The following is a 21,367-nucleotide window of genomic DNA, read 5'->3' as shown; positions in this document are numbered from 1 at the left end:
GGGATGGTTACCTGGAGAGGGGATGCTGGTTATGGGGTGGTTACCTGGTGAGGGGGGGCTGGATATGGGATGTTTACCTGGTGATTGACGGGTTACTGGTACATCACCAACTCACGACCTCACCTCACCCTGCCCCTGATTGGCTCGGGCGTCCCGCTCGGTGATTGGCTGCCGCCCGCTCCCCGCACCATCGGGGGCGCTGATTGGCCGGGGGCGGGGCGCGGAGGCACTCCCAGCCTGCAGCGCGGCGTCACGGTCACTTCCGGTTGCCTGGCCAGTCATGTCCGGGAGCCGGGCCTTCCCGCGGAGAGACGCGGCGAGTGGAGCTTGAGAGACAGAGGGAGAGAGAGACCCTACCCGGGGCAGCCCAGTACGGCCCAGCCAGACCGGTCCGCCAGCCCAGCAGGAAGTCCCGCGCCAGCCACCCGGCCCGACACTAATACAGGTACCCGGGGAAGGCCGCCAACCCGGGGGAGGGGGCTGGGCCCGAGGGGCGAAATTGGAGGGATCGGGGTCAGGGAGGATCTGCCCCCCCCCCTTTTCAGGTGAGGGGGGGATCTGGACTCCCTTTTTAGGTGAGGGGGGGGGATCTGCCCCCACTCTTTAGGTGAGGGGGGGGATCTGCCCCCACTCTTTAGGTGAGGGGGGGGGATCTGCCCCCACTCTTTAGGTGAGGGGGGGGATCTGCCCCCACTCTTTAGGTGAGGGGGGGGGATCTGCCCCCACTCTTTAGGTGAGGGGGGGGGATCTGCCCCCACTCTTTAGGTGAGGGGGGGGATCTGCCCCCACTCTTTAGGTGAGGGGGGGGGGATCTGCCCCCACTCTTTAGGTGAGGGGGGATCTGCCCCCACTCTTTAGGTGAGGGGGGGATCTGCCCCCACTCTTTAGGTGAGGGGGGGATCTGCCCCCCCCTTTTTTGGTGAGGGGGGATCTGACCCCCCCCCCTTTTTTCGTGAGGGGGGGATCTGCCCCCCCCCCTTTTTTGGTGAGGGGGGGATCTGAGCCCCCCTTTTTTGGTGAGGGGGGGATCTGCCCCCCCCCTTTTTTGGTGAGGAGGGGGATCTGCCCCCCCTTTTTTTGGTGAGGGGGGGGATCTGCCCCCCCCCTTTTTTGGTGAGGGGGGGATCTGCCCCCTCTTTTTTGGTGAGGGGGTGGATCTGGACCCCCTTTTTAGGTGAGTGTGATCTGGACCCCCTTTTTAGGTGAGTGTGATCTGGACCCCCTTTTTAGGTGAGTGGGATCTGGACCCCCTTTTTAGGTGAGTGGGGTCTGGACCCCCTTTTTAGGTGAGGGGGGAATCTGCCCTCCTTTTTAGGTGAGGGGGGAATCGGCTCTCCTTTTTGGGTGAGGGGGATCTGCCCTCCTTTTTAAGTGAGGGGGGATCTGCCCCCTCTTTTTAGATGTGGGGGGAATCTGCCCTACCCCCCCCCCCCCCCCCCCCGCACCCTTTAGCTGAGGGAGTGGGCATCAGCCCCTGCCCCCTTTTTGAGCCTGAGTTGAGGAAGAAATCTGCCCCCTCCCTTCCTGCTTTTAATTCTGGGTGAGGGGTGATTTTCCCCGCCCCCATTACAGTTGGGGGTTATCTGCATCGGACCTCCTTCCAGGTGGAGGGAGGGTCTGGCCCCCATTCTTTTTAGCTCCACGGAGGCCAGTGCACCCCCCCCCCCCCTTTGTTCAAGTTTGGTGGGTGTGAGGGGGATATTAATCCGCTTGTACCAAGTGGACAATTTTATTGGCCAATTCCATTTTACAATAATGTCTGTGCTGTTGGAATAAGATCCTCCTCACCCCATCTACAAGACTGGCATACAGCCTGGGCACAATGGAGCTGGGGTACAGCACACAGCTGAGTGGCCACTGACCAAGTCCAGCTGGAAAGGGGAGTGGATGAACTGTAGACCTGGAAGCTCTCATGTGAATCCACTGAGGATGCTAGTAAGTTCTCTTCACGGGGAAGATTTCAATTCACAAATTTTATTCCAAAAGAGTGGGTGGTGATTGCGAGGGTGACGGTCTTTGACTGGCAGCTTGTAATGAGATGACTACCTGCATATGCTGATTATAGATCGACCATTAATCCAGTGTGTGACATGAATAGGCTTCAAAATACTGTCAGTGTCTTGATTTCAAAGGGTGACCATCGAAACAGAAATCTGGGGTTTGTGGTGCTGGCGTGCTCCGGGAGACCTCAGATCATGCTTCCAGCTCTGCTGAAGATACGCCTGGATAATGTTTACCGCTGCTGTAGTTTGAAGTGTTGGCTTCAGAAGCGATAGATGCCCTTGGTGTTAAATTGTCACTTGTACTACGGTACAACTGATGTGGAAGTGTTAGAATGTGCAACAGCTCTCTCTGCTTTGCAAAAGAGATTGCAAATAATTCCTGTTTGCAGAGATGCTGTTGGTCCTCAATTGGAGAGTTGGCTGTGCTAAACCAAAGAAGGCAGGTCTGCACTGTGGGGGGGTGGGGGGACATCACTACACAGCCTCGAGGAAGAGTGAAAGATGTGCCAATACTGTCATTCATTTCCTCATTGGCTATGAGGGACCAGCTGACTTGAGTGTGGGCAGGATCTCGCAGAGGAGCCACTGCGTCTCCACCTTTCAGGCTGTGGAGCCCAAGTGAAGGGCCAATATTGCTCCCTGGTGTAGGACAGTAACAATGTTCTGAATTGTAGAGGAGTTGAGGTTAATCAGGAATGGACAGGCGACGTTGCGCTTTTGGATCTTTAGAGACCTGAAGAACAACTGGGGCAAAGCAAGACTTGGGAAGGTAAGGAGTTTGAACGTTGTGAGAATGTGGGAAAGCTTGAGGCAGCATGGAGAGTGTACTTGCATCCCAGGTTGAAAATATGACTGCTTTGTTGACCCAGAATATGTTTCTTTAGGCAATGGGAAGTGGTGCTGATGTAAACCAAGTCCTTCTTTGTCTGTTGGCACACGTGATCTACTGTCCGTTTGCTGAAGTATCTTGTTGGTTTACCATTGGCAAGATGTGAGAGTTTCTGAATTGGAGAGTGATTGGCTGATATTGGGTGGAAGGAAGGGTTCTGTTCAGCACAAATGTTCTGGACTAATGATTGGGGGTAGATTGGAGAGCGATCTACTCCAACCCTTTACACTGTAGGAAGTGAAACGTGGAGATCGTCTGCACTGGTAAGTGGGGCCACTTGTATTCTTTCATGGGGTGTGTGCGTCGCTGGCTAGGCCAGCATTTGCTGTCCATTCCTAATTGCCCTTGAATTGAGTTTCGGAGGGGCAGTTAAAAGCCAACCACATTGCTGTGGGTCTGGAGTCACATGTAGGCACAGTTTCAGACTAAGGGGGCAGGCCATTTAAGGCTGAGCTGGGGAGGAATTTCTTCACTCAGGGTGGTGAATGTATGGAATTCTCTATCCATGAGGGCTGTGGAGCTCAATCATTGAGCATGTTCAAGACAGTTTGATAGATTTCTGGAGGCTAATGACATCAAGGGATATGGAGATAGCGTGGGGGAAATGGCATCGGGGTAGTGCAGGGAAAATGGCTTCAAAGTAGGCGATCTTCCATGCTCTAATTGAATGGCAGAGCAGGCTCGATGGGCTGAATGTGTTGCTCCTGTGTTCTCTTCCCCTGCAATTGTCTGACCTCTTGCACCTTCCGCATCAGCCACTCTGTACCCTATCTTGAGTGCCATTGCTGTGCTTGGGGCTGTTCAGTAGGCCAGCAGACGGGGGTGGGGGGGGGGGGGGGAAGAGGCTTTTGTTTCCATCAGCCTGGCTTTAATTCGAAGCCAAAGGAGCAGGGATGATCATTGAGAGGCTGGCTCTCGATTGTTTGTTAAAGGATACCGAGGAAAAGAGCTGCTTTGCATTTTTGATCGAGCTGGGTGTGAAGTTGGCACACATCACAGTGCTTTGCATTTTGGCAAGTGCTGTGTGTGCATCTGGTGCACAATAACGGTCCAAAGATTCCAAGTTTATGCATCGGGCCCCTATTTGAAACAATAAATCTAGACTGCCTTCTAACATTAATTCTAAATGGGATTAATTGTACTGGTAAAGACCAAGTGAAGCAGGGTTAGGAGGGCAGGGGAGTAATTGAACCAAGACCCTCCCACTGAATTCAGGTTCTGTACTTTCCCAATATCTATTTTTGTGACTAAGTTATTGTGGTAACTGTCCATGTAAACCTGTCACGTTGTAATTACGTCATTGTACCAGTGGTGGCAGTGCCTTCTCTGGGGGGTGGGGGGGAGGAGATGGAGGGTGTAAGGACAGTTTACGAAGCCATTTATCATTAATAATACTAATAATCTTTATTATTATCACAAGTAGGCTTACATTAACACTGCAATGAAGTTACTGTGATGTTAAGTGTAGAAATTTGTGATGGAGAATTTCGGAAAATGCGTGTAGTTGGAAAATATTTAATCAGGGCACCGAGAGAAATAGGGCACTTTATGATGGGCAGTACATGCTTGCCTAGTCAGCGACACCTGTACCTGAGAATAAACAACTGTTTCTGGCCTCAAATCCGTATTTGCTGGTTAACTGCATCTGTCTAATAATGACTTTTATGCTGTTACAGACACAATGTTCTAGCTACTGACTCCACCCCTCTCCCTGGAAATTGCCTGAGGCTGAGACAAACTCTTTACACCACATCCGTAACCCCAGGATGAGCCTCCAGCCACATCACTGCGCCATTGCTAAGACCGCCTATTTCCGCTTCCATAACGCCTTCCGACTCTACCTCCTTGCCTCAGCTCACCTGCTGAAACCCTTGCCTGTGCTTCTGTTACCTCTGGAGTGCCAGTGCACACCTGACTACCCCGTCATTCTACCTTTCAGGCATTATCCGAAACCGCGTTGCCTGTGTCGTATCTTGCGCCGAATCCCATTAACCCATCTCTGCTCGCTGACCTAAATCAGTTCCTGGTTAAGCAGTGCCTTGAAGTGTAAGTTCTCCGCCTTGTGTTCAAATCCTTCAAGGTCTTGCTCCTCTCTCTCTGTAATTTGCTCCAGCCCCCACTACGGTTCCCCAATTCTAGTCTCTTGGACAGCGCTGATTTTGGGAGACTTTCACCTCCCGAAGCTCTGAACTTGTTTATTTCCCTAAACCTCTCCATCGCTCTTTCACTCTTTGCTCCTTTAAGACACCTCTGAAAAATCAACCTCTTTGGATCATTGGCCCTAACACATCCTTATATGGCTTGCTGTCAGATCTTGCAAAATATGTTTAAGATGCTATATAAGTACCGGTTGGTAGCTTTCACTGGAGTGACTCGCTGGTTAGAATTCCCATCTGTGAGTCAGGAGGCTGAGGTGTCAGGTCCAGGACTGGAGCAAATAACCCAGACTTGTGGGGAGTGTTGGAGGACGGCAAGGTGTGCGTACTTTGGCAGAGACATGATTCCTTTTGCTTTATTCTACGGATGGGGTGGTTATCAAAAGGTGCGTCCCACGATCTGAAGTGGAGCCCTGAGATCTCCAGGTATTCGACTGACACCAGGAATAGCGTAACAGTCACTCCTCCAATAGCTGTGCTTACGGGATCCTGCTGTGCACTTAATGACTGCCTCTGTCACCTACATACCAGGATTGTGCTTCATTATCTGTACGTTATTTGCGATGTTTCCCAGAGACAATGAGCTGGAGCGACACAAGGCTTTACATTTTTAAAAAAAATATTAAGTACACAATTCTTTCTTTTTCCAATTAAGGGGCAATTTAGCATGGCCAATCCACCTACCCTTCACATCTTTTTGGGTTGCGGGGGTAAAACCCATGCAGACACGGGGAGAGTGTGCAAACTCCACACTGACAGTGACCTGGGATCGGGATTCGAACCCGGGTCCTCAGCGCCGTGGGGCAGCAGTGCTAACCACTGTGCCGCCCGAGGCTTTACGTTCTTGCTGCGCGTCGAGCTATTCTCCGCACTGATCCCAGGGTTGCATCACGGTTAATTTCACTGCTGTCACTTGGATTTCAGTTGAAGGTGATTGCAGTAAGTGGTGGGCGGACAGGTGTGAACCTTTCGTGTAATGCACCCTTGAAATGTGAAAATAAACGCTCCCAATAGTTTAATTATACATCAGGCTCATCCAACGCAGTGTTGGGGAGAGCATCTTGAGTTCTCGAAGGTATGGGGTATAGGCTATCGCTGGTGAGATAGATTTGAGGAGCTACCTTGAGGGTATCAAGCAAGGAGTGTACCGCTCAACATTATAAGTATGTATGATTTTCCTTGGTTCTAAGCTTTTAGCCGAAAAGGTCCGTTTTAAGAAGTGCCTTAACATAAGAAATAGGAACAGACACCTTGGGTCTGGTCCGCCATCCAATATTATCACAGCTGACCTGATTGTGGCAGTACCCCATTTCCTGCCTGCCCCCCAACATCAGACAGATTTAAAATTGATGAGAGCCAAACTCAGCCCTGAATATATGACCCAACATCCACTGAGGCAGAGTTCGAAACACTAACTTTAGATTTATTGTCACTTTTTCTGAGGTACACGAGTATTGTTCTACATACAGTCCAGGGAGATACAATTCCATACATAAAAAAACATGGGACATACTATGAATACACAATGTAAATACATACACAGGCATCGGGTGAACCATGCAGAGTGTGGACAGTGGAGAGGATGTGTGGAAAGATCAGCTCAGTCCATAAGAGGGTCATTCAGGAATCTGGTAACAGCGGGGAAGAAGCTGTTTTCCAATCTGTTAGTGCGTGTTCTCAAGAGAGAATAACCTGGTGGGAGGGGTCTTTAATTATGCTGCCCGCTGTCCCAAGGCAGCGGGAGGTGTAGACGCAGTCAATGGATGGGAGGTGGGTTTGTGTGATGGACGGGGCTGTGTTCACGACTCTCTGTAGTTTCTTACGGTCTTGGGCCGAGCAGTTGTCATACCAGGCTGTGATGCAGACAGATAGGATGCTTTCTATGGTGCATCTGTAAAAATTGGCAGGAGTCAATGTGGACATGCCGAATTTCCTTAGTTTCCTGAGGACGTATAGGCACCGTTGTGCTTTCTTGGTAGTAGCCTTGACGTGGGTGGACCAGAACAGGTTGGTGGTGTGCACACTTAGGAATTTGAAGCTGTCAACCATCTCCATCTCGGCACCATTGATGCAGACAGGGGTGTGTACAGTACTTTGCTTCCTGAAGTCAATGACCAGCTCCTTAGTTTTGCGAACATTGAGGGAGAGATTGTTGTCAATTGCACCACGCCACTAGGTTCTTGGTCTCCCTCTTGTACTCTGACTCATCGTTGTTTGAGATCTGACCTCCTACGGCCCCCTGACAGAAGAAATCACTCCTCATCTCCGTCTTAAGACACCGTACTTTTAAACTGTGCCCCTAGATTTCTCCCACGATGGGAACCACCCTCTCACCATCTACCTTGTCAGGCTCCCTCAGTTAGGAACATAGGAACAGAAGTAGGTCATTCAGCCCCTCGAGCCTGTCCCACCCGCCATTCAATGAGATCATTGCTGATCTGTGGCTAACTTCATAGACCTGCCTTTGGCTCACATCCCTTAATATCTTTGCCCAACAAAAATATATTTATCTCCAATTTGAAATGAACAACTGTTCTTCGCTTCAACTGCTATTTGTGGGAGAGACTTCCAAACCTCTATCACCCTATGAGTGAAGAAGTTCTTCCTAACACCTCTCTCGAACTTCTGGCCCTAATTTCTAGACCATTTCCTCTCCTCTCCTACCCCCCCCCCCCCCCTTCTAGTTTTAGAAACTCTAACCAGTGGAGATAGTTTATCTTTATCTACCCTGTCTTTCCCTGTTAATATCTTGAATACTTCAATCAGCTCACCACTTAACCTTCTGGATTCTATGTTGCAATAAGATCACAATCTTTAATAATTCCATGAGTGTAGGCCCGACCTGAACCATTCCTCAAAGGCAGTTTCTGTGTTCTTATCTGAGGAAGGATGTTCTTGCTATGGAGGGAGCGCAGCGAAGGTTTACCAGGCTGATTCCTGGGATGGCGGGACTGTCATATGAGGGATGACTAAATCGGTTAGGATTATTTTCATAGGAGTTTAGAAGAGTGAAAGGGGATGTCATAGAAACTTACAAAATTCTAACAGGATTAGACAGGGTAGATTCATAAAGAATGTTCCTGATGGTGGGGAAGTCCAGGACTAGGGGGGGTCATACAAAGAACGGAGAACAATACAGCACAGGAACAGGTCCTTCGGCCCTCCAAGTCTGCGCCGATCACGTGTCTTTTCTAGACCAAACGGCTGTCCCCTTCTATTCCTCATCTGTTCCAGATAAGTCTTAAAGGTCGCTATCGGATCTGCCTCAACCACCTCACTTGGCAGTGCATTCCAGACCACCACCACCCTCTGTAAACCTCCCCCATGTGCCCCCTTGTAATTGTAATTTCCGCCCTGGGAAAAAGCCTCCGACTTCTATCAGGTCGCCCCTCGGCCTCCGTCTTTCTAGGGAGGACAATCCAGTTTATTCAATCTCCTCATAACTAATACCCTCCATACCAGACAACATCCTGGTAAACCTTTTCTGTTGTATCTGCAAAGTGTCCTCATCCTTCTGGTAATGTGGTGACCAGAATTGGACACAGTATTCCAAATGTGGCCCAACCAACGTTCCATATAACTAACATAATTTGCGAGCTTTTATACTCTATACCCCGTCCTATGAAGGCAAGCGTGCCATATGCTTTATTTACCACCATTTCCACTGTGCTGCCAGTTTTAAGGATCTGTGGACCTGCACGCCCAGATCTCTGTGTTTCCATTTATTTTATAGCTCCCACCTGAGTTGGATCTACCAAAATGCATCGTCTCGCATCTGTCCGGGCTAAATTCCATCTGCCATTTCCCCGCCCAATTTTGCAGCCTATCTGTATCCTTCTGTATTCTCTGACAATCTTCATCGCTATCTGCAACTCCTGCAAGCTTAGCATCATCTGCAAACATGCTAATCAGACTCGCTATGTTTTCTTCCAAGTCATATATATCTATATATATAAAATATATATTACAAACAGCAGAGGTCCCAGAACTGATCCCTGCGGAACACGACTAGTTACAGACCTCCATTCGGGAAAAACACCCTTCCACTGCTAACCTCTGTCTTCTATGGCCAAGCCAGCTCTGAATCCATCTAGCTAGTGCGCCCTTGACTCCATGTGATTTAATCTTTTGCACCAGCTTGCCATGAGGGACCTTGTCAAATGCTTTACTAAACATCATGTAGACAACATCCACGCCCTTCTCTTATTAGTGAGACATGGCCTCTCTCGTACAAAACCATGCTGTCTGTCGCTAGTAAGACCATTCACTTCCAAATGTGCATAGATCCTATCTCTGAGAATCTTTTCAGACAATTTCACTATCACGGATGTCAAGCTCACCCGGGTTATCCTTGCTACCCTTCTTAAATAACGGGACAACATTGGCTATCCTCAGATCCTCTGGGATCTCTCCTGTGGCCAACGAGGACACAAAGATTTCTGCTGGAGGCCCAGCAATTTCATCTCTTGTCTCCCTCAGTAATCTGGAATAGATGCCATCTAGGTCAGGGGATTGGTCTACCTTAATGCTTTTTATCACACCTAACACTTGCTCAAATAACGACCTGTTCTAAAGTGTTTATATATCCCTCTGTGACACCACCAATCAACGTGTCCCTCTCCTTTGTGAATACTGATGCAAAATACTGATTAAGGATCTCACAAAAAGTTACTTTTCACTGTACTTCGATACATGTGACAACAAATCAAGTCAAACCTACGTCCTTTGCTTCTGCATGTAATTTCCATCCCTTGTCCTTAGAGTGGGCCAACTCATTCTCTAGCTACCTTCTTGTTCCTAATATCCATATTAAATGTCTTGGGATTCTCCTTAATCCTGTCTGCCAAGGACACTTTGTGGCCCCTTTTTGGCCTCCTAACACCCTGCTTGAGCTCTTTTCTACTTTCCTTGCATTCTTCAAGTGCTTCATCTGTTTTTAGTTACCTAGACCTCACGTATGCATCCTTTTTCTTTTTGGCTCGACTCGCAATTTCCCTGGTATCCTTCGGTTCCTCATAGTTTGAGGACAAGGGGTAAACCTTTTCGAACAGAGGTTAGGAGATATTTCTTCTCTCAGAGAGCAGTGAATCTGTGGAATTCGCTACCACAGAAAGTAGCTGAGGCCAAAACGTTGTGGAATTTTAAGAAGGAATGAGATATAGCTCTTGGGGCTAAAGGGATATGGATGACGGGGAAGGCAGGATCAGGTATTGAACTTGATGATCAGCCATGATCATAATGAATGGCGGAGCAGGCTTGAAGAGCCTTCTCCTTCTATTTTCTATGTTTCTAAGACAACCCCTGCAGCCCAGGAATCAGCTTCGTGAACCTTGTCTGAACTGCTCCCATCGTCAAGGGGAACAGCGATGTAGGAAGGCGGAGAGGTGCAGGGAGGGTTCCCCAGAGCTTGGGGCTTGGATATCTGAAAACGCAGCCGTTAGCGGTGAAGCAGTTCTGATCGGGGATGCACAGCAATATTGGAGGAACACCAACAGCTCGAGGGACTTTGGGGCTGGAAGAGACGAGGCCATGGAAGGCTGTGAAATCAAGTGAGATTTTTCAAAATCGAGACGTATTTTAGCTGTGAGCCAGTGTAGGTCAGCGAGCAAGGGAGGTGATAGGGGAATGGGACTTGCTGCGAGTTAAGACACTAGCAGCAGATTTTTGGGCGACCTTAGATTTACAGATGGTAGAACATTGGAGACCTGCCAAGGGCGTGTTGCGATAGTCGAGTCTAGAGGTAGCAATGAAAGAGGATTTCACAGCAAATGAGTGAAGACGGGGGATCCTATAGAGGTGGCGATAGGCAGCCTTAGTGATGGCACAAATATGAGATCGGAGGGTCATCTTGTGGTCCAATGTGACACCCAAGGTTGCAAACCTACTGGCTTAATCTCAGATAGTTACCAGGGAGGTGGATGGAGTCAGTTACTAGGGACTGAAAACAATGACTTGGTCTTCTCAATATTTAAGGGAAGGAAATTTCTGCTCCTCTAACACTGGATGTGGGATAGGCAGACTGATAATGTGGCCACAGTGCGGGATTCAAGAGAGTGGGGGGGGGAGGAAGAGCTGGGCACTGCCAGTGTACATGTGAAAACTAACAGTAAATTACCCCAGTTAAAGCACTTATGGTTTGGGCCCCCAGCGCAGGTTGGCAGCTACTACTTTCATAGGTCGGGAAAAGCTTATGGGACATATGGTTTGACTATCCATTCAGCAGGCTCCTGAGGTGCTGGAGTGGAGGTTGGGGGGGGGGGGTCCAGCAGCGCAGTGTAGGTTTACCAGAACGAGACCTGGGCGCCCAAGGGTTCAATTACAAGGAGCAATCCCATGAGCTAGAACATCGAATTTACAGTGCAGAAGGAGGGCATTCAGCCCATCGAGTCTGCACCGGCCCTTGGAAAGAGCACCCCACTTAAGCTCCACACCTCCACCCTATCCCTGAAACCCAGTAACCCCACCTAACGTTTTTGGGCACTCGAGGGAAATTTAGCATGGCCAATCCACCTAATCTGCACATCTTTGGACTGTGCGAGGAAACCGGAGCACCCGGAAGAAACCCACGCAGACACGGGGAGAACATGCACACCGTCCGCACAGACAGTGACCCAAGCCGGGAATCGAACCCGGGATCCTGGAGCTGTGAAGCAACTGTGCTAACCACTGTTCTACCGTGCTAGGGTTGCATTCCCTAGAATTTCTAAAGTTTTGAATGAATGAAAATCGCTTATTGTCACAAGTAGGCTTCAAATGAAGTTACTGTGAAAAGCCCCTAGTCGCCACATTCCGGCGCCTGTTCGGGGAGGCTGTTACGGGAATTGAACCGTGCTGCTGGCCTGCCTTGGTCTGCTTTCAAAGCCAGCGATTTAGCCCTGTGCCAAATGGGGTGAAGTTGAGAACGGGTAGAGGAGATGGAGAGAAACAGTTTGGGGCGCAGTCTACAAGTTCGAGGCGGTCCTTTCGGGGATGAATTGAGGAAATGCTTCTGCACACAAAGGACAAAGTCTGAAACTCTCCTCTGCAAATGATAACTTGAGCAATTGATTGTTATAAATCTGAAGTTGCCAGGTTTTTGTTAACTATTGTTTTTCAGGGATACAGGGGGAACAGGGTATGTGAAATGAAAACGAAGGTGCTGGGAAAATTCAGCCGACCTGGCGACATATGCACAGGGAGGAAGGGAGTTCAGGCTTTGAGCCCGTTATGACCCCTATTCGGAGTTTGGTATGTGAAGTGAAGTCACAGATCAGCCATGCTCTTAATGGTGAAGCAGGCTTGATGGGCTGATTGGCCTACTCCTGTTCTTGTGTTCCTAGGCAGGCCACTGTGACATTTTCCTTGGTTTGGGACTCACACTTCGGGTTGGCCCTCATCTTGTTTTTCTAGCACGCGACCACATCGTGCGTACGCTCTGTGCTCATTCACATGCATGTAGAGGTTCGAAATCGGGGACCTCTGCTAAGTTTTGGGGTTCTTTTCGCTGCAAGCATCCCACAATTTGGTTATGTGGGTTAGTAGCTGTGTGAATATTAACTGTCCCACGATAATTGTGTGGCTTCTGCAGACCCACAAGGCAGAGCCATATTCTGCAGCAGAGCAGACTTGGGCCAGTGTTGGCTGAGCTTCTGGAACATAGGAGCAGGCCATTAAGCCCCTCTGGATCATGGTAGATCATCTGCCTCAACGCCACCTTCCCACACTATCTGCTGAGGCCTTCATACAATTGGTGTTTAGAAACCCAACTCTGCTTTGAACATACTCCTGGTTGAGCTTCCACAGCCCCCTGGGGTAGAGAATTCCAAAGACTCACCGCCCTCGAGTGAAGAAATTTGTCCTCACCTCAGTCCCAAATGGCCGGCTCCCTAATTCCTATTCTGGGATTTGGTGAAGGGTGCGTTTGTATTTTGGCCACTTCACCGGGAGAATAACTCTTTCTAAGCACTTGTCCCTCCTCACAACAAAATCACCTCCAACCCATCTGCCTCTCCAGACTGCATTGTCTCTGTGGTCCTTGAACGTGCCAACAGCTCATAGTTCTACTATGTAGTTCTACATAGCCCCCCTGGGCAGCACAGTAATTAGCACTGCTGTCTCATAGCGCCAGGGACCCGGGTTTGATTCCAACTTCGGGTGATTGTCTGGGTGGAGTCTGCACGTTCTCCCCGTGTCTGCGTGGGTTTCATCTGGATGCTCTGGTTTCCTCCCACAGTCCGAAGATGTGCAAGTTGGGTGGATTGGTCATGCTAAATTGCCCGTAGTGTCCAAAGATGTGCGGGTTAGGTAGGGTTACGGGGATAGGGTGGGGGGATAGTGGGCCTGGGTGGGATGTTCTTTCGGCGTGCCAAATGCGCTGTCGGAATTCAATAGAAATCTAGTTTTTAAATCCATCCAATCCCGCTTCTACCGATGTGCCCGCATCAGAACACCCTCTCCAAGATCCTGATGGCTGACAAATGCTTTATCCTTGCTTTCCCTCAACCTGTCTAGTTTATGGTGGGAGTCCTCAAGTGCCTCTTGTTCAGCGCCATGCCTTTGCAAGTCGCATGAGTGCATAATTCAATGTTGCACTTCCAGCATGGTGCCGAGGGAGTGCTGTATGTCACCTTTCAGGTGAGACATTGAAGCGTGGCCCTGCCTGCCTCCCTCACTGGGTGTGAGAGATCCTGTGAATGCTATTATTCAAAGTCTTCGCTGCTATTTAACCCATTGATCAACCGAGATGAGGAGAAATTTCTTTACACAGAGGAATGGGAATCTTTGGAATTCTCCAACCCAGAGGGCTGTGAGTCACTGCGTTTGTTTAAAGCGGACACTCCTATGTTCCTAACTGGTGGTTTATGGCAGTTTGCTACGGGTGAATTCACTGTTGCGTTTCCTTTGTGGCTCTCCAAGAATATTTTGTTAGCCATGGAAGGCGCTTTGTGACAACTTGAGGTAACAAACGGTGTGAAGCAAATGAATATTTTGCTTTTACCTCGTTGCTCTCTCCAATCAGACTGCCAGCGTCGTACATTAAGTCTTTAAGCTGCACATTGCTCTGGCACAACCTCTGGAGCCCTTGGAGGAACTGAGGTTGGGCCACCTTCGAGCAGCGACGGTTAAGGCGTGGGGTGGAAAATGAACAAGAGTTATTTAATAATCTTTATTATTGTCATAAGTAGGCTCACATTAACTCTGCAGTGAAGGTACTGTGAAAATCTCCAGGTCACCACATTCTGGCTCCTGTTCGGGTACACTGAGGGAGATTTCAGAATGTCCAATTCATCTAACAGCACGTCTTTCGGGACTTGTGGGAGGAAACCGGAGCACCCGGAGGAAACCCACGCAGACACGGGGAGAACGTACAGACTCCACACAGACAGTGACCCAAGCCGGGAATTGAACCGGGGACCCTGGCACTGTGAAGCAACAGTGCTAATCACTGTGCTACCACGTGGCCCATCTATGAGGCTTTTAAAATGATCGGGAGTTGGTGGAAGGTTTGTTTTTCCTGTGGCAGATGGGTCGACAACCAGAGCTCATGGGAATTCCTCTCTTGTTCCTGTGCCAGTTATTTCTAATCTATCTGATAACCACATCCACTCCCAGGCGCGTCTGAATGTTGGTGGCAGAGAGGCCTCTAACTGGAATGCCACTCGCCTGGACACTGTCTGCTTTCGGTGCCTTGAGTGCAAATGGACGGGGAGGCAATATTTCCATTAATAATTTCTGGTGAAAAGAGGAAGTTTTTAATTGGAATGTATAAATGGACTGGTGTCCAGAATTCTATCCTCGCAGTTTCAAAGGAGGAATTTAAAAAAAAAATTGAGGGTTTGCACACTTTCATTTAGTTTGAACAGTTCCTCAATTTTATCACTGCGTTTTTCAGCAGCCTGATTTGATTTCGCCCCAGGCATGGAGCGTTGGGACAAAAAAGCACGCCTCCCACTGGCAGCATTGTCTGAATGACAGAGAACCTAAGGACCCTGTCTATGCATCAATGGAGCCACTAGTTCAACATCCCTGGTGATGAGCCCCGGCCTGCTTTTTTGAGAGGGGCGAGGTTTGCATTTATCTAGCGCCTTTTGTAACCGCACAGTGCCACAAAGTCCGTTCCAGCCACGAGTGCTGGAATGTGGCGACGGCGGAGGGTACTCTGAATCAGCTGGATAGACCGAGAGACAGACCAGTGGAGAGAAGTTCAGGAATCCTAAGGGCTGTGAAGTGAGAGAGAGAGAAATGCAGCCAAGGACAGGTATTCATAGAATTTACAGTGCAGAAGGAGGCCATTCGGCCCATTGAGTTTGTACCAGCCCTTGGAAAGAGCACCCTACTCAAGCCCACATCGCCACCCTATCCACGTAACCCAGTAACCCCACCTACCCTTTTTGGACACCAAGGGCAATTTATCCTGGCCAATCCACCTAACCTGCACGTCTTTGGACTGTGGGAGAAACTGGAGCACCCGGAGGAAACCCACGCAGACACGGGGGGAACGTGCAGACTCTGCACAGACAGTGACCCAAGCCGGGAATCGAACCTGGGACCATGGAGCTGTGAAGCAACAGTGCTAAGCACTGCCACCATGCTGCCCCAGGTTTTTTTTAATAAATGTTTTTTATTGGATTTTTGAATAAAGTATATTTACCGTTATGTACACAGAATAGAATATATATATATATAATAGAAGAGAAGGGCACACACAAAAAACAAAACAAACAACAGCAACAAAAAAGTTTGAATAAAATAACTGGTCGGGTATTATGTGCTAGCTCAACAACAGCAGCTCTGTACAATTGGCAGTATTGTTTTGAGCACATAGGTAGGCGTCTATTTGTGGGGGGGAAACTGGGGGGGGGGGTACATATACATTTGGGCGCCGGGGAAACAATTACAGAGGGCAATACGTGAGTGGACCTGGTGTTGGTGTTGTTGCTTGCTTCTCCCGGACGGTTTCCGCTGCCGTTGTTGTCTCGCGCTCACCTCCGCTTCAGCCGTTGGTCCCGTCTTTCGCCCGGATTTTCGTTGTTCTCTGCTCCTGTAGATGCCAAGTTTGTTATTGTTTCCCGTGCATTCCTTCCGGCTGTCATTCCCTCCCTCACTGGTTCCCCTCTATTGTCCCGTCCCCGTCCCCCCTCATCCACCCCCGCCCTCATCTCCTGTGGTTCGCCTTTCTTTTCTCTTGGGTTTAGCTGCTATCCCTCCCTCCACCACCTCGGCTACTCTCCCCTGATTCCTGGCTACCTGGCTATTCTTCTGCTTGTTCGTTGGCCACAAACGGGTCCTGGAACAATTGGGTGAATGGCTCCCACGTTCTGTGGAAGCCGTCGTCTGACCCTCGGGTGGCGAATTTGATTTTCTCCATTTGGAGAGATTCCGAGAAGTCGGACAGCCAGTCTGCAGCTTTGGGTGGTGCTGCTGACCGCCAGCCGAACAGGATTCAACGGTGGGTGATCCTACTACCTGTGGAAGTAGTCGGAAACATTAGGGACCTTCAAGCAGCTATTGGATAGGTGCATGGATTACGGTCAAATGATATAGTGTAGATTTATTTGTTCTTAAGGGCAGCACGGTAGCCTTGTGGATAGCACAATTGCTTCACAGCTCCAGGGTCCCAGGTTCGATTCCGGCTTGGGTCACTGTCTGTGCGGAGTCTGCACATCCTCCCCGTGTGTGCGTGGGTTTCCTCCGGGTGCTCCGGTTTCCTCCCACAGTCCAAAGATGTGCAGATTAGGTGGATTGGCCATGATAAATTGCCATTAGTGTTGGGTGGGGTTACTGGGTTATGGGGATAGGGTAGAGGTGTGGACCTCGGATAGGGTGCTCTTTCCATGAGCCGGTGCAGACTCGATGAGCCGAATGGCCTCCTTCTGCACTGTAAATTCTATGAAATCAGGGAGGCAAGGGCGTCCGCCCTCCTCCCCAGGAATAGATCTGGCTGGTCTGATAGCCCGAAGACCGCCACTTTAGGGCATGGCTCCACCCTCATCCCCACCACTTTGGACATTGCCTCGAAGAAGGCTGTCCAGAACCCAGCAAGTCTGGGGCTGGACCAGAACATGTGGGCGTGGTTGGCCGGACCTCCTTGGCACCGTTCACATCTATCCTCCATCTCCGAGAAAAACCTACTCATACGGGTTCTTGTTAAGTGGGCTCTATGTATCACTTTTAGTTGCGTCAGGCTGAGCCTTGTGCACATGGAGGTGGAGTTGACCCGATGCAGTGCCTCGCTCCAGAGTCCCCACCCTATTTCAATCCCTTGGTCCTCCTCCCATTTCTTTCTTGTTGCGTCCAGTACGGTGTTGGCCCTTTCTACCAGTCGGTCATACATGTCACAACAGTTCCCTTTATCTAGGATGCTTGCGTCCAGTAACACGTCCAGTAATGTCTGTCGTGGCGGTTGTGGGTGCGTCCTTGTCTCCTTTCGTAGGGAGTTTTTGAGTTGCAGGTACCTTAGCTCCCCCTGGCTAGCTGGAATTTCTCTGTCAGTTCGTCCATGGTTGCGACCCTGCCGTCCGTGTATAGGTCGCTGACTGTCAGTGTCCCTCCATCCTGTCCCCACTTTTTAAAGGTGGCGTCAGTTGGCAACTATTGAAGGAGAAACTGAGGGTAAAAACAGAAGAGGGAGATGTGAAAACTGGGCGGTCGGATAACATTGAGACGTGGGCTGAGCGAGGATTGAAGAAAAGCAGATGAGAAGCTGGTTGATATCAGTGGGCTCAATAAGACCACACTGACAATTAATGAAGGACTGTAGGAAACGCAACAACTAATTTGCGCAGAACAAATATGTTCAGGGTTAGGTTTGGTCAGGGCCTTGTGGTGGAATCCCCTGCCCTGTTGTGGGGTCCTTTATGCCTACTTGGGTTGGCATAATACGCCGTTGGTAGTACAGTTCGTCCTCCGCACTGAACTGGAGTGTCAAGCCCAGAATATGTGCTTGAGTAAGACAGGGACCTGAACCCATCATGGGCAATGGCCATGAGAGATTTAGGTGCACACACATATCTTCACTCTCACTTTTTGCCATGTCCCGTGCTCCTAGGTTTGCGTTCCCAGGAGTTTACTGAGCTATGCAACCATAGCAACAGCTGTTGCCAAATACTGTCTGTATTTTCGTGGGATGAGCAAGATTGATTTAATCTATGCAATCAACAGTCTGCAAACAAGTTGCAGAATTGAGAGCTGCAGAAAAGAAAACCACTCTGGAACAAATTCAACTTTTCTTTGCAGCTTTTCATCATTCTCTGCCTCGAATGGGACATTTTTGGGCTTGTAGCAGCCCAGTCAGATATATTAAATAACTGCAGATCCCATGTTGCACAGCACTCTCCTCTCCTCTTTTCCGCCCCCCCCCCTAAAAAAACAACAACACACCCTTACTCAGAGAGGTGATGAACATGGGCAGTCTCAAATCATATCCCAACGGGCATCAGCCCACCGCACACTGCTCTATCTAACCCATACTGTACCTGTCCTGGGAGTGTTTGATGGGGACAGTTTAGAGAGAACTTTACTCTGTAACTAACCCCGTGCTGTACTTGTTATGGGAGTGATTAATTGGGACAATCTAAAGGGAGTTTTACTCTGTATCTAACCTCGTGCTGTACCTGTCTTCGGGGTGTTTTATATGGGCAGTGTAGAGGGAGCTTTACTCTGTATCTAACCCCGTGCTGTACCTGTCCTGGGAGTGTTTGATGGGGACAGTGTAGAGGGAGCTTTACTCTGTATCTAACCCCGTGCTGTACCTGTCCTTGGGAGTGTTTGATGGGGACAGTGTAGAGGGAGCTTTACTCTATATAACCGTGGTCAAGTTGCAAATTGGTTAGCACTGTTGCTTCACAGCTCCAGGGTCCCAGGTTCGATTCCTGGCCTGGGTCACGTTCTCCCGGCTTCTGCGTGGGTTTTCTCATGATGCTCCGGTTTCCTCCCACAAGTCCCGAAAGACGTGCTTGTTAGATGAATTGGACATTCTGAATTCTCCCTCTGTGTACCCAAACAGGCGCCGGAGTGTGGCGACTAGGGGCTTTTCACAGGAACTTCTTTGCAGTGTTAATGTAAGCCTACTTGTGACACTAATAAAGATTATTGTGCCGTACCTATCCTGGGTGCAAACCTTCCTCAGGCTGAGAACAAAAAAAAAGTCTGTGAAATCTGTTGAAAAGAGAAGTGGAATGCGCTTAACGTGCAGAGTTGTGGCCAATGCTGTTTATGCAGAAGTGCACGGTGCAAATAAGAGTGTTGAAGGGAAGTACACCGTTTATAGTAAACTTCAGAGCGGTGGGACAGAGAGCTCAGGGACTGCATCTACACCGATCTTTAGCTTTGTGATTGCCGATGAATCCAGCTTCTGGGTTGTACGCCTCATGGCATTAAATCTAAAACCACGGAAGTGATGCTGAGTTAGTGCAAGTCGCTGGTTAGACCACAGCTGAAGTATTGCGTGCAGGTCTGGGCATCCCATTGTAGGAACGATTAGGGCCAAGAAAAGGGGCCAGCGAAAGGTGGTTCACGGAACTGGGGGTTTTCTGAATGGAACAGAGGCGGAGAAGTGGGGATAATCTGGGAAACTGCAATGGGAGAATTTTAGGATCATGGGCTATCTAAGATGGGCCGAATAGCCTTCCTTGCCTGGATTCATTTTGTGATTTGTCGAAACAGGAAGGGGCCATTCAACCCCGCAGCCGTGTTTCACCATTCATTCCGATCGTAGGCTGATCTTTATCTTAACTCCATCCACACCCCTCACCTCTATGCCATCATCTAGCCTCATCTCTCAAAGATCTACCTGTCTTATTTATAATTATTAATCATGGTTTGAAAGGGGCAAACTTGCTTCTTGTAAATCGATAAGGAAGCGCAGCCCTGAGGTTTAACTTGAGAAATATAGTCAAGAGTGTGAATTGTTCTAGCACACTTTGCAATTGAGGACTAAGACCCTTTTAGATAAGCAACAGGAAAGGAAGAGTGTAAAAGCAAACGGTCCCAACATGGGGGCCCAGTCTCAGCACAAGCGCAATGGGCGGAATGGCCTCCTGTGCCGTAATATGGCTGCCCAGTCACGTTAGAAACTCCTGCAAGCGGAACCATTTTTTTTCTATACGAGTGTGTGTTTCAGGGTCGCTTCAGACGGAAGCGTGTACCATAGAATTCCTGCAGTGCAGAAGAAGACTATTCAGCCTGTCGATTCTGCACCCTACCTATGCTTGCGCCCCCTATCCCTGTAACCACCCCTCTCCTGCGCCTCTTTGGACACTAAGGGGCGGTTTAGCATGGCCAGTCCACCTAACTTGCACATCTTTGGACTGGGGGAAGGAACCAGAGGAAACCCACGCAGACACGGGGAGAAAGTGCAAACTTCTCACAGACAGTCACCCGAGGCCGGAATTGGCGCTGTGAGACAGCAGTGCTAACCACTGCGCCATCCCTGGCAAGGTTGAATCCTGATTCGGACCAGTCGTAGTGGACGGCTGCAGTACACTCCTCCCCGTTGAATACTGGGCTAAGCACTGAACTGGTGTGCAAATATTTACTTAGCTGGCAGTAATCCTATCAGCCTTTGCTGTCGAGGGGTTCTGTGGCCTTATTTGTAGGGTGCGGGTCTCCTGGTGGGGAGGTGCGGGTGTATGGGGAGGAAGATGTGTGCTTGCATATATATATATATATATATATATATATATATATATAGACATTACATAAGATTTTGGCAGGCTGGGACTAGCCTTAGCAGTTACCGTATACATGTGGTGTGTTGTAAATGTAGATGGTATCTGCTGTTAGTACAGTGTTTCCTCTGCACTGTTTATTACTGAAAAGCAACAGCACCGAGTGATGTTTGTCAGGCTCTGCTCACAGAAAATCGGCCAATCCAGCAATCAGTTCTGCACTTTGACCCTGCGGAGGAGGGTCTTGGTTGGTTTTATATCCCCCAGAGTTACATAAAGCAGAATGCTCACTTTTTGGCCCCCGCAGGTACATTTAAAGTCTGATTGGGTGAGGGTGAGGGGGGAGGAGGGAGGGAGAGAGAAACTTACATTTTACAGAGTTTTTCACATCCTCGGGGTATCCAGAAGCCTTCTTCAAGGATAATAATAGTCAATTTGCAAACAACAACTTGAATTTTATGTAGTTCCTTTAATATAGTAAAATGTCCCAAGGCATTATAAAACAAAATTTTAGTTTTAAAACATTTGTTTATGGGACGTGGGTGTTGCTGGTTGTGCCATCATTTATTGCCCATCCCTAGTCGCCCTTGAGAGGGCAGTTAAGAGTCGACCCCATTGCTGTGAGTCACATGTAGGCCAGACCGGGTAAGGACGGCAGATTTCCTTCCCTAA

At 49.2% G+C, this 21,367-nt stretch overlaps 1 protein-coding gene across 1 annotated transcript in view; it reads left to right on the top strand.

Moving 5' to 3' along the window:
* The first annotated feature begins 252 nt into the window (after nt 1-252).
* The window catches only part of LOC140402426 (RAC-beta serine/threonine-protein kinase), a 127,738-nt gene continuing 106,623 nt past the window's right edge, over nt 253-21,367 (top strand). Inside the window, exon 1 of the mRNA XM_072490197.1 lies at nt 253-445. The gene's annotated coding sequence lies outside the window, so the exon portion shown is untranslated. The remainder of the gene's footprint in view (nt 446-21,367) is intronic.

This window comes from Scyliorhinus torazame, chromosome 25 (genome assembly GCF_047496885.1).
Source record: "Scyliorhinus torazame isolate Kashiwa2021f chromosome 25, sScyTor2.1, whole genome shotgun sequence".
Classification (NCBI taxonomy): domain Eukaryota; kingdom Metazoa; phylum Chordata; class Chondrichthyes; order Carcharhiniformes; family Scyliorhinidae; genus Scyliorhinus; species Scyliorhinus torazame.
Note: the sequence above shows the minus strand (reverse complement) of the source record. Positions and strands in the feature narration are given on the sequence as shown.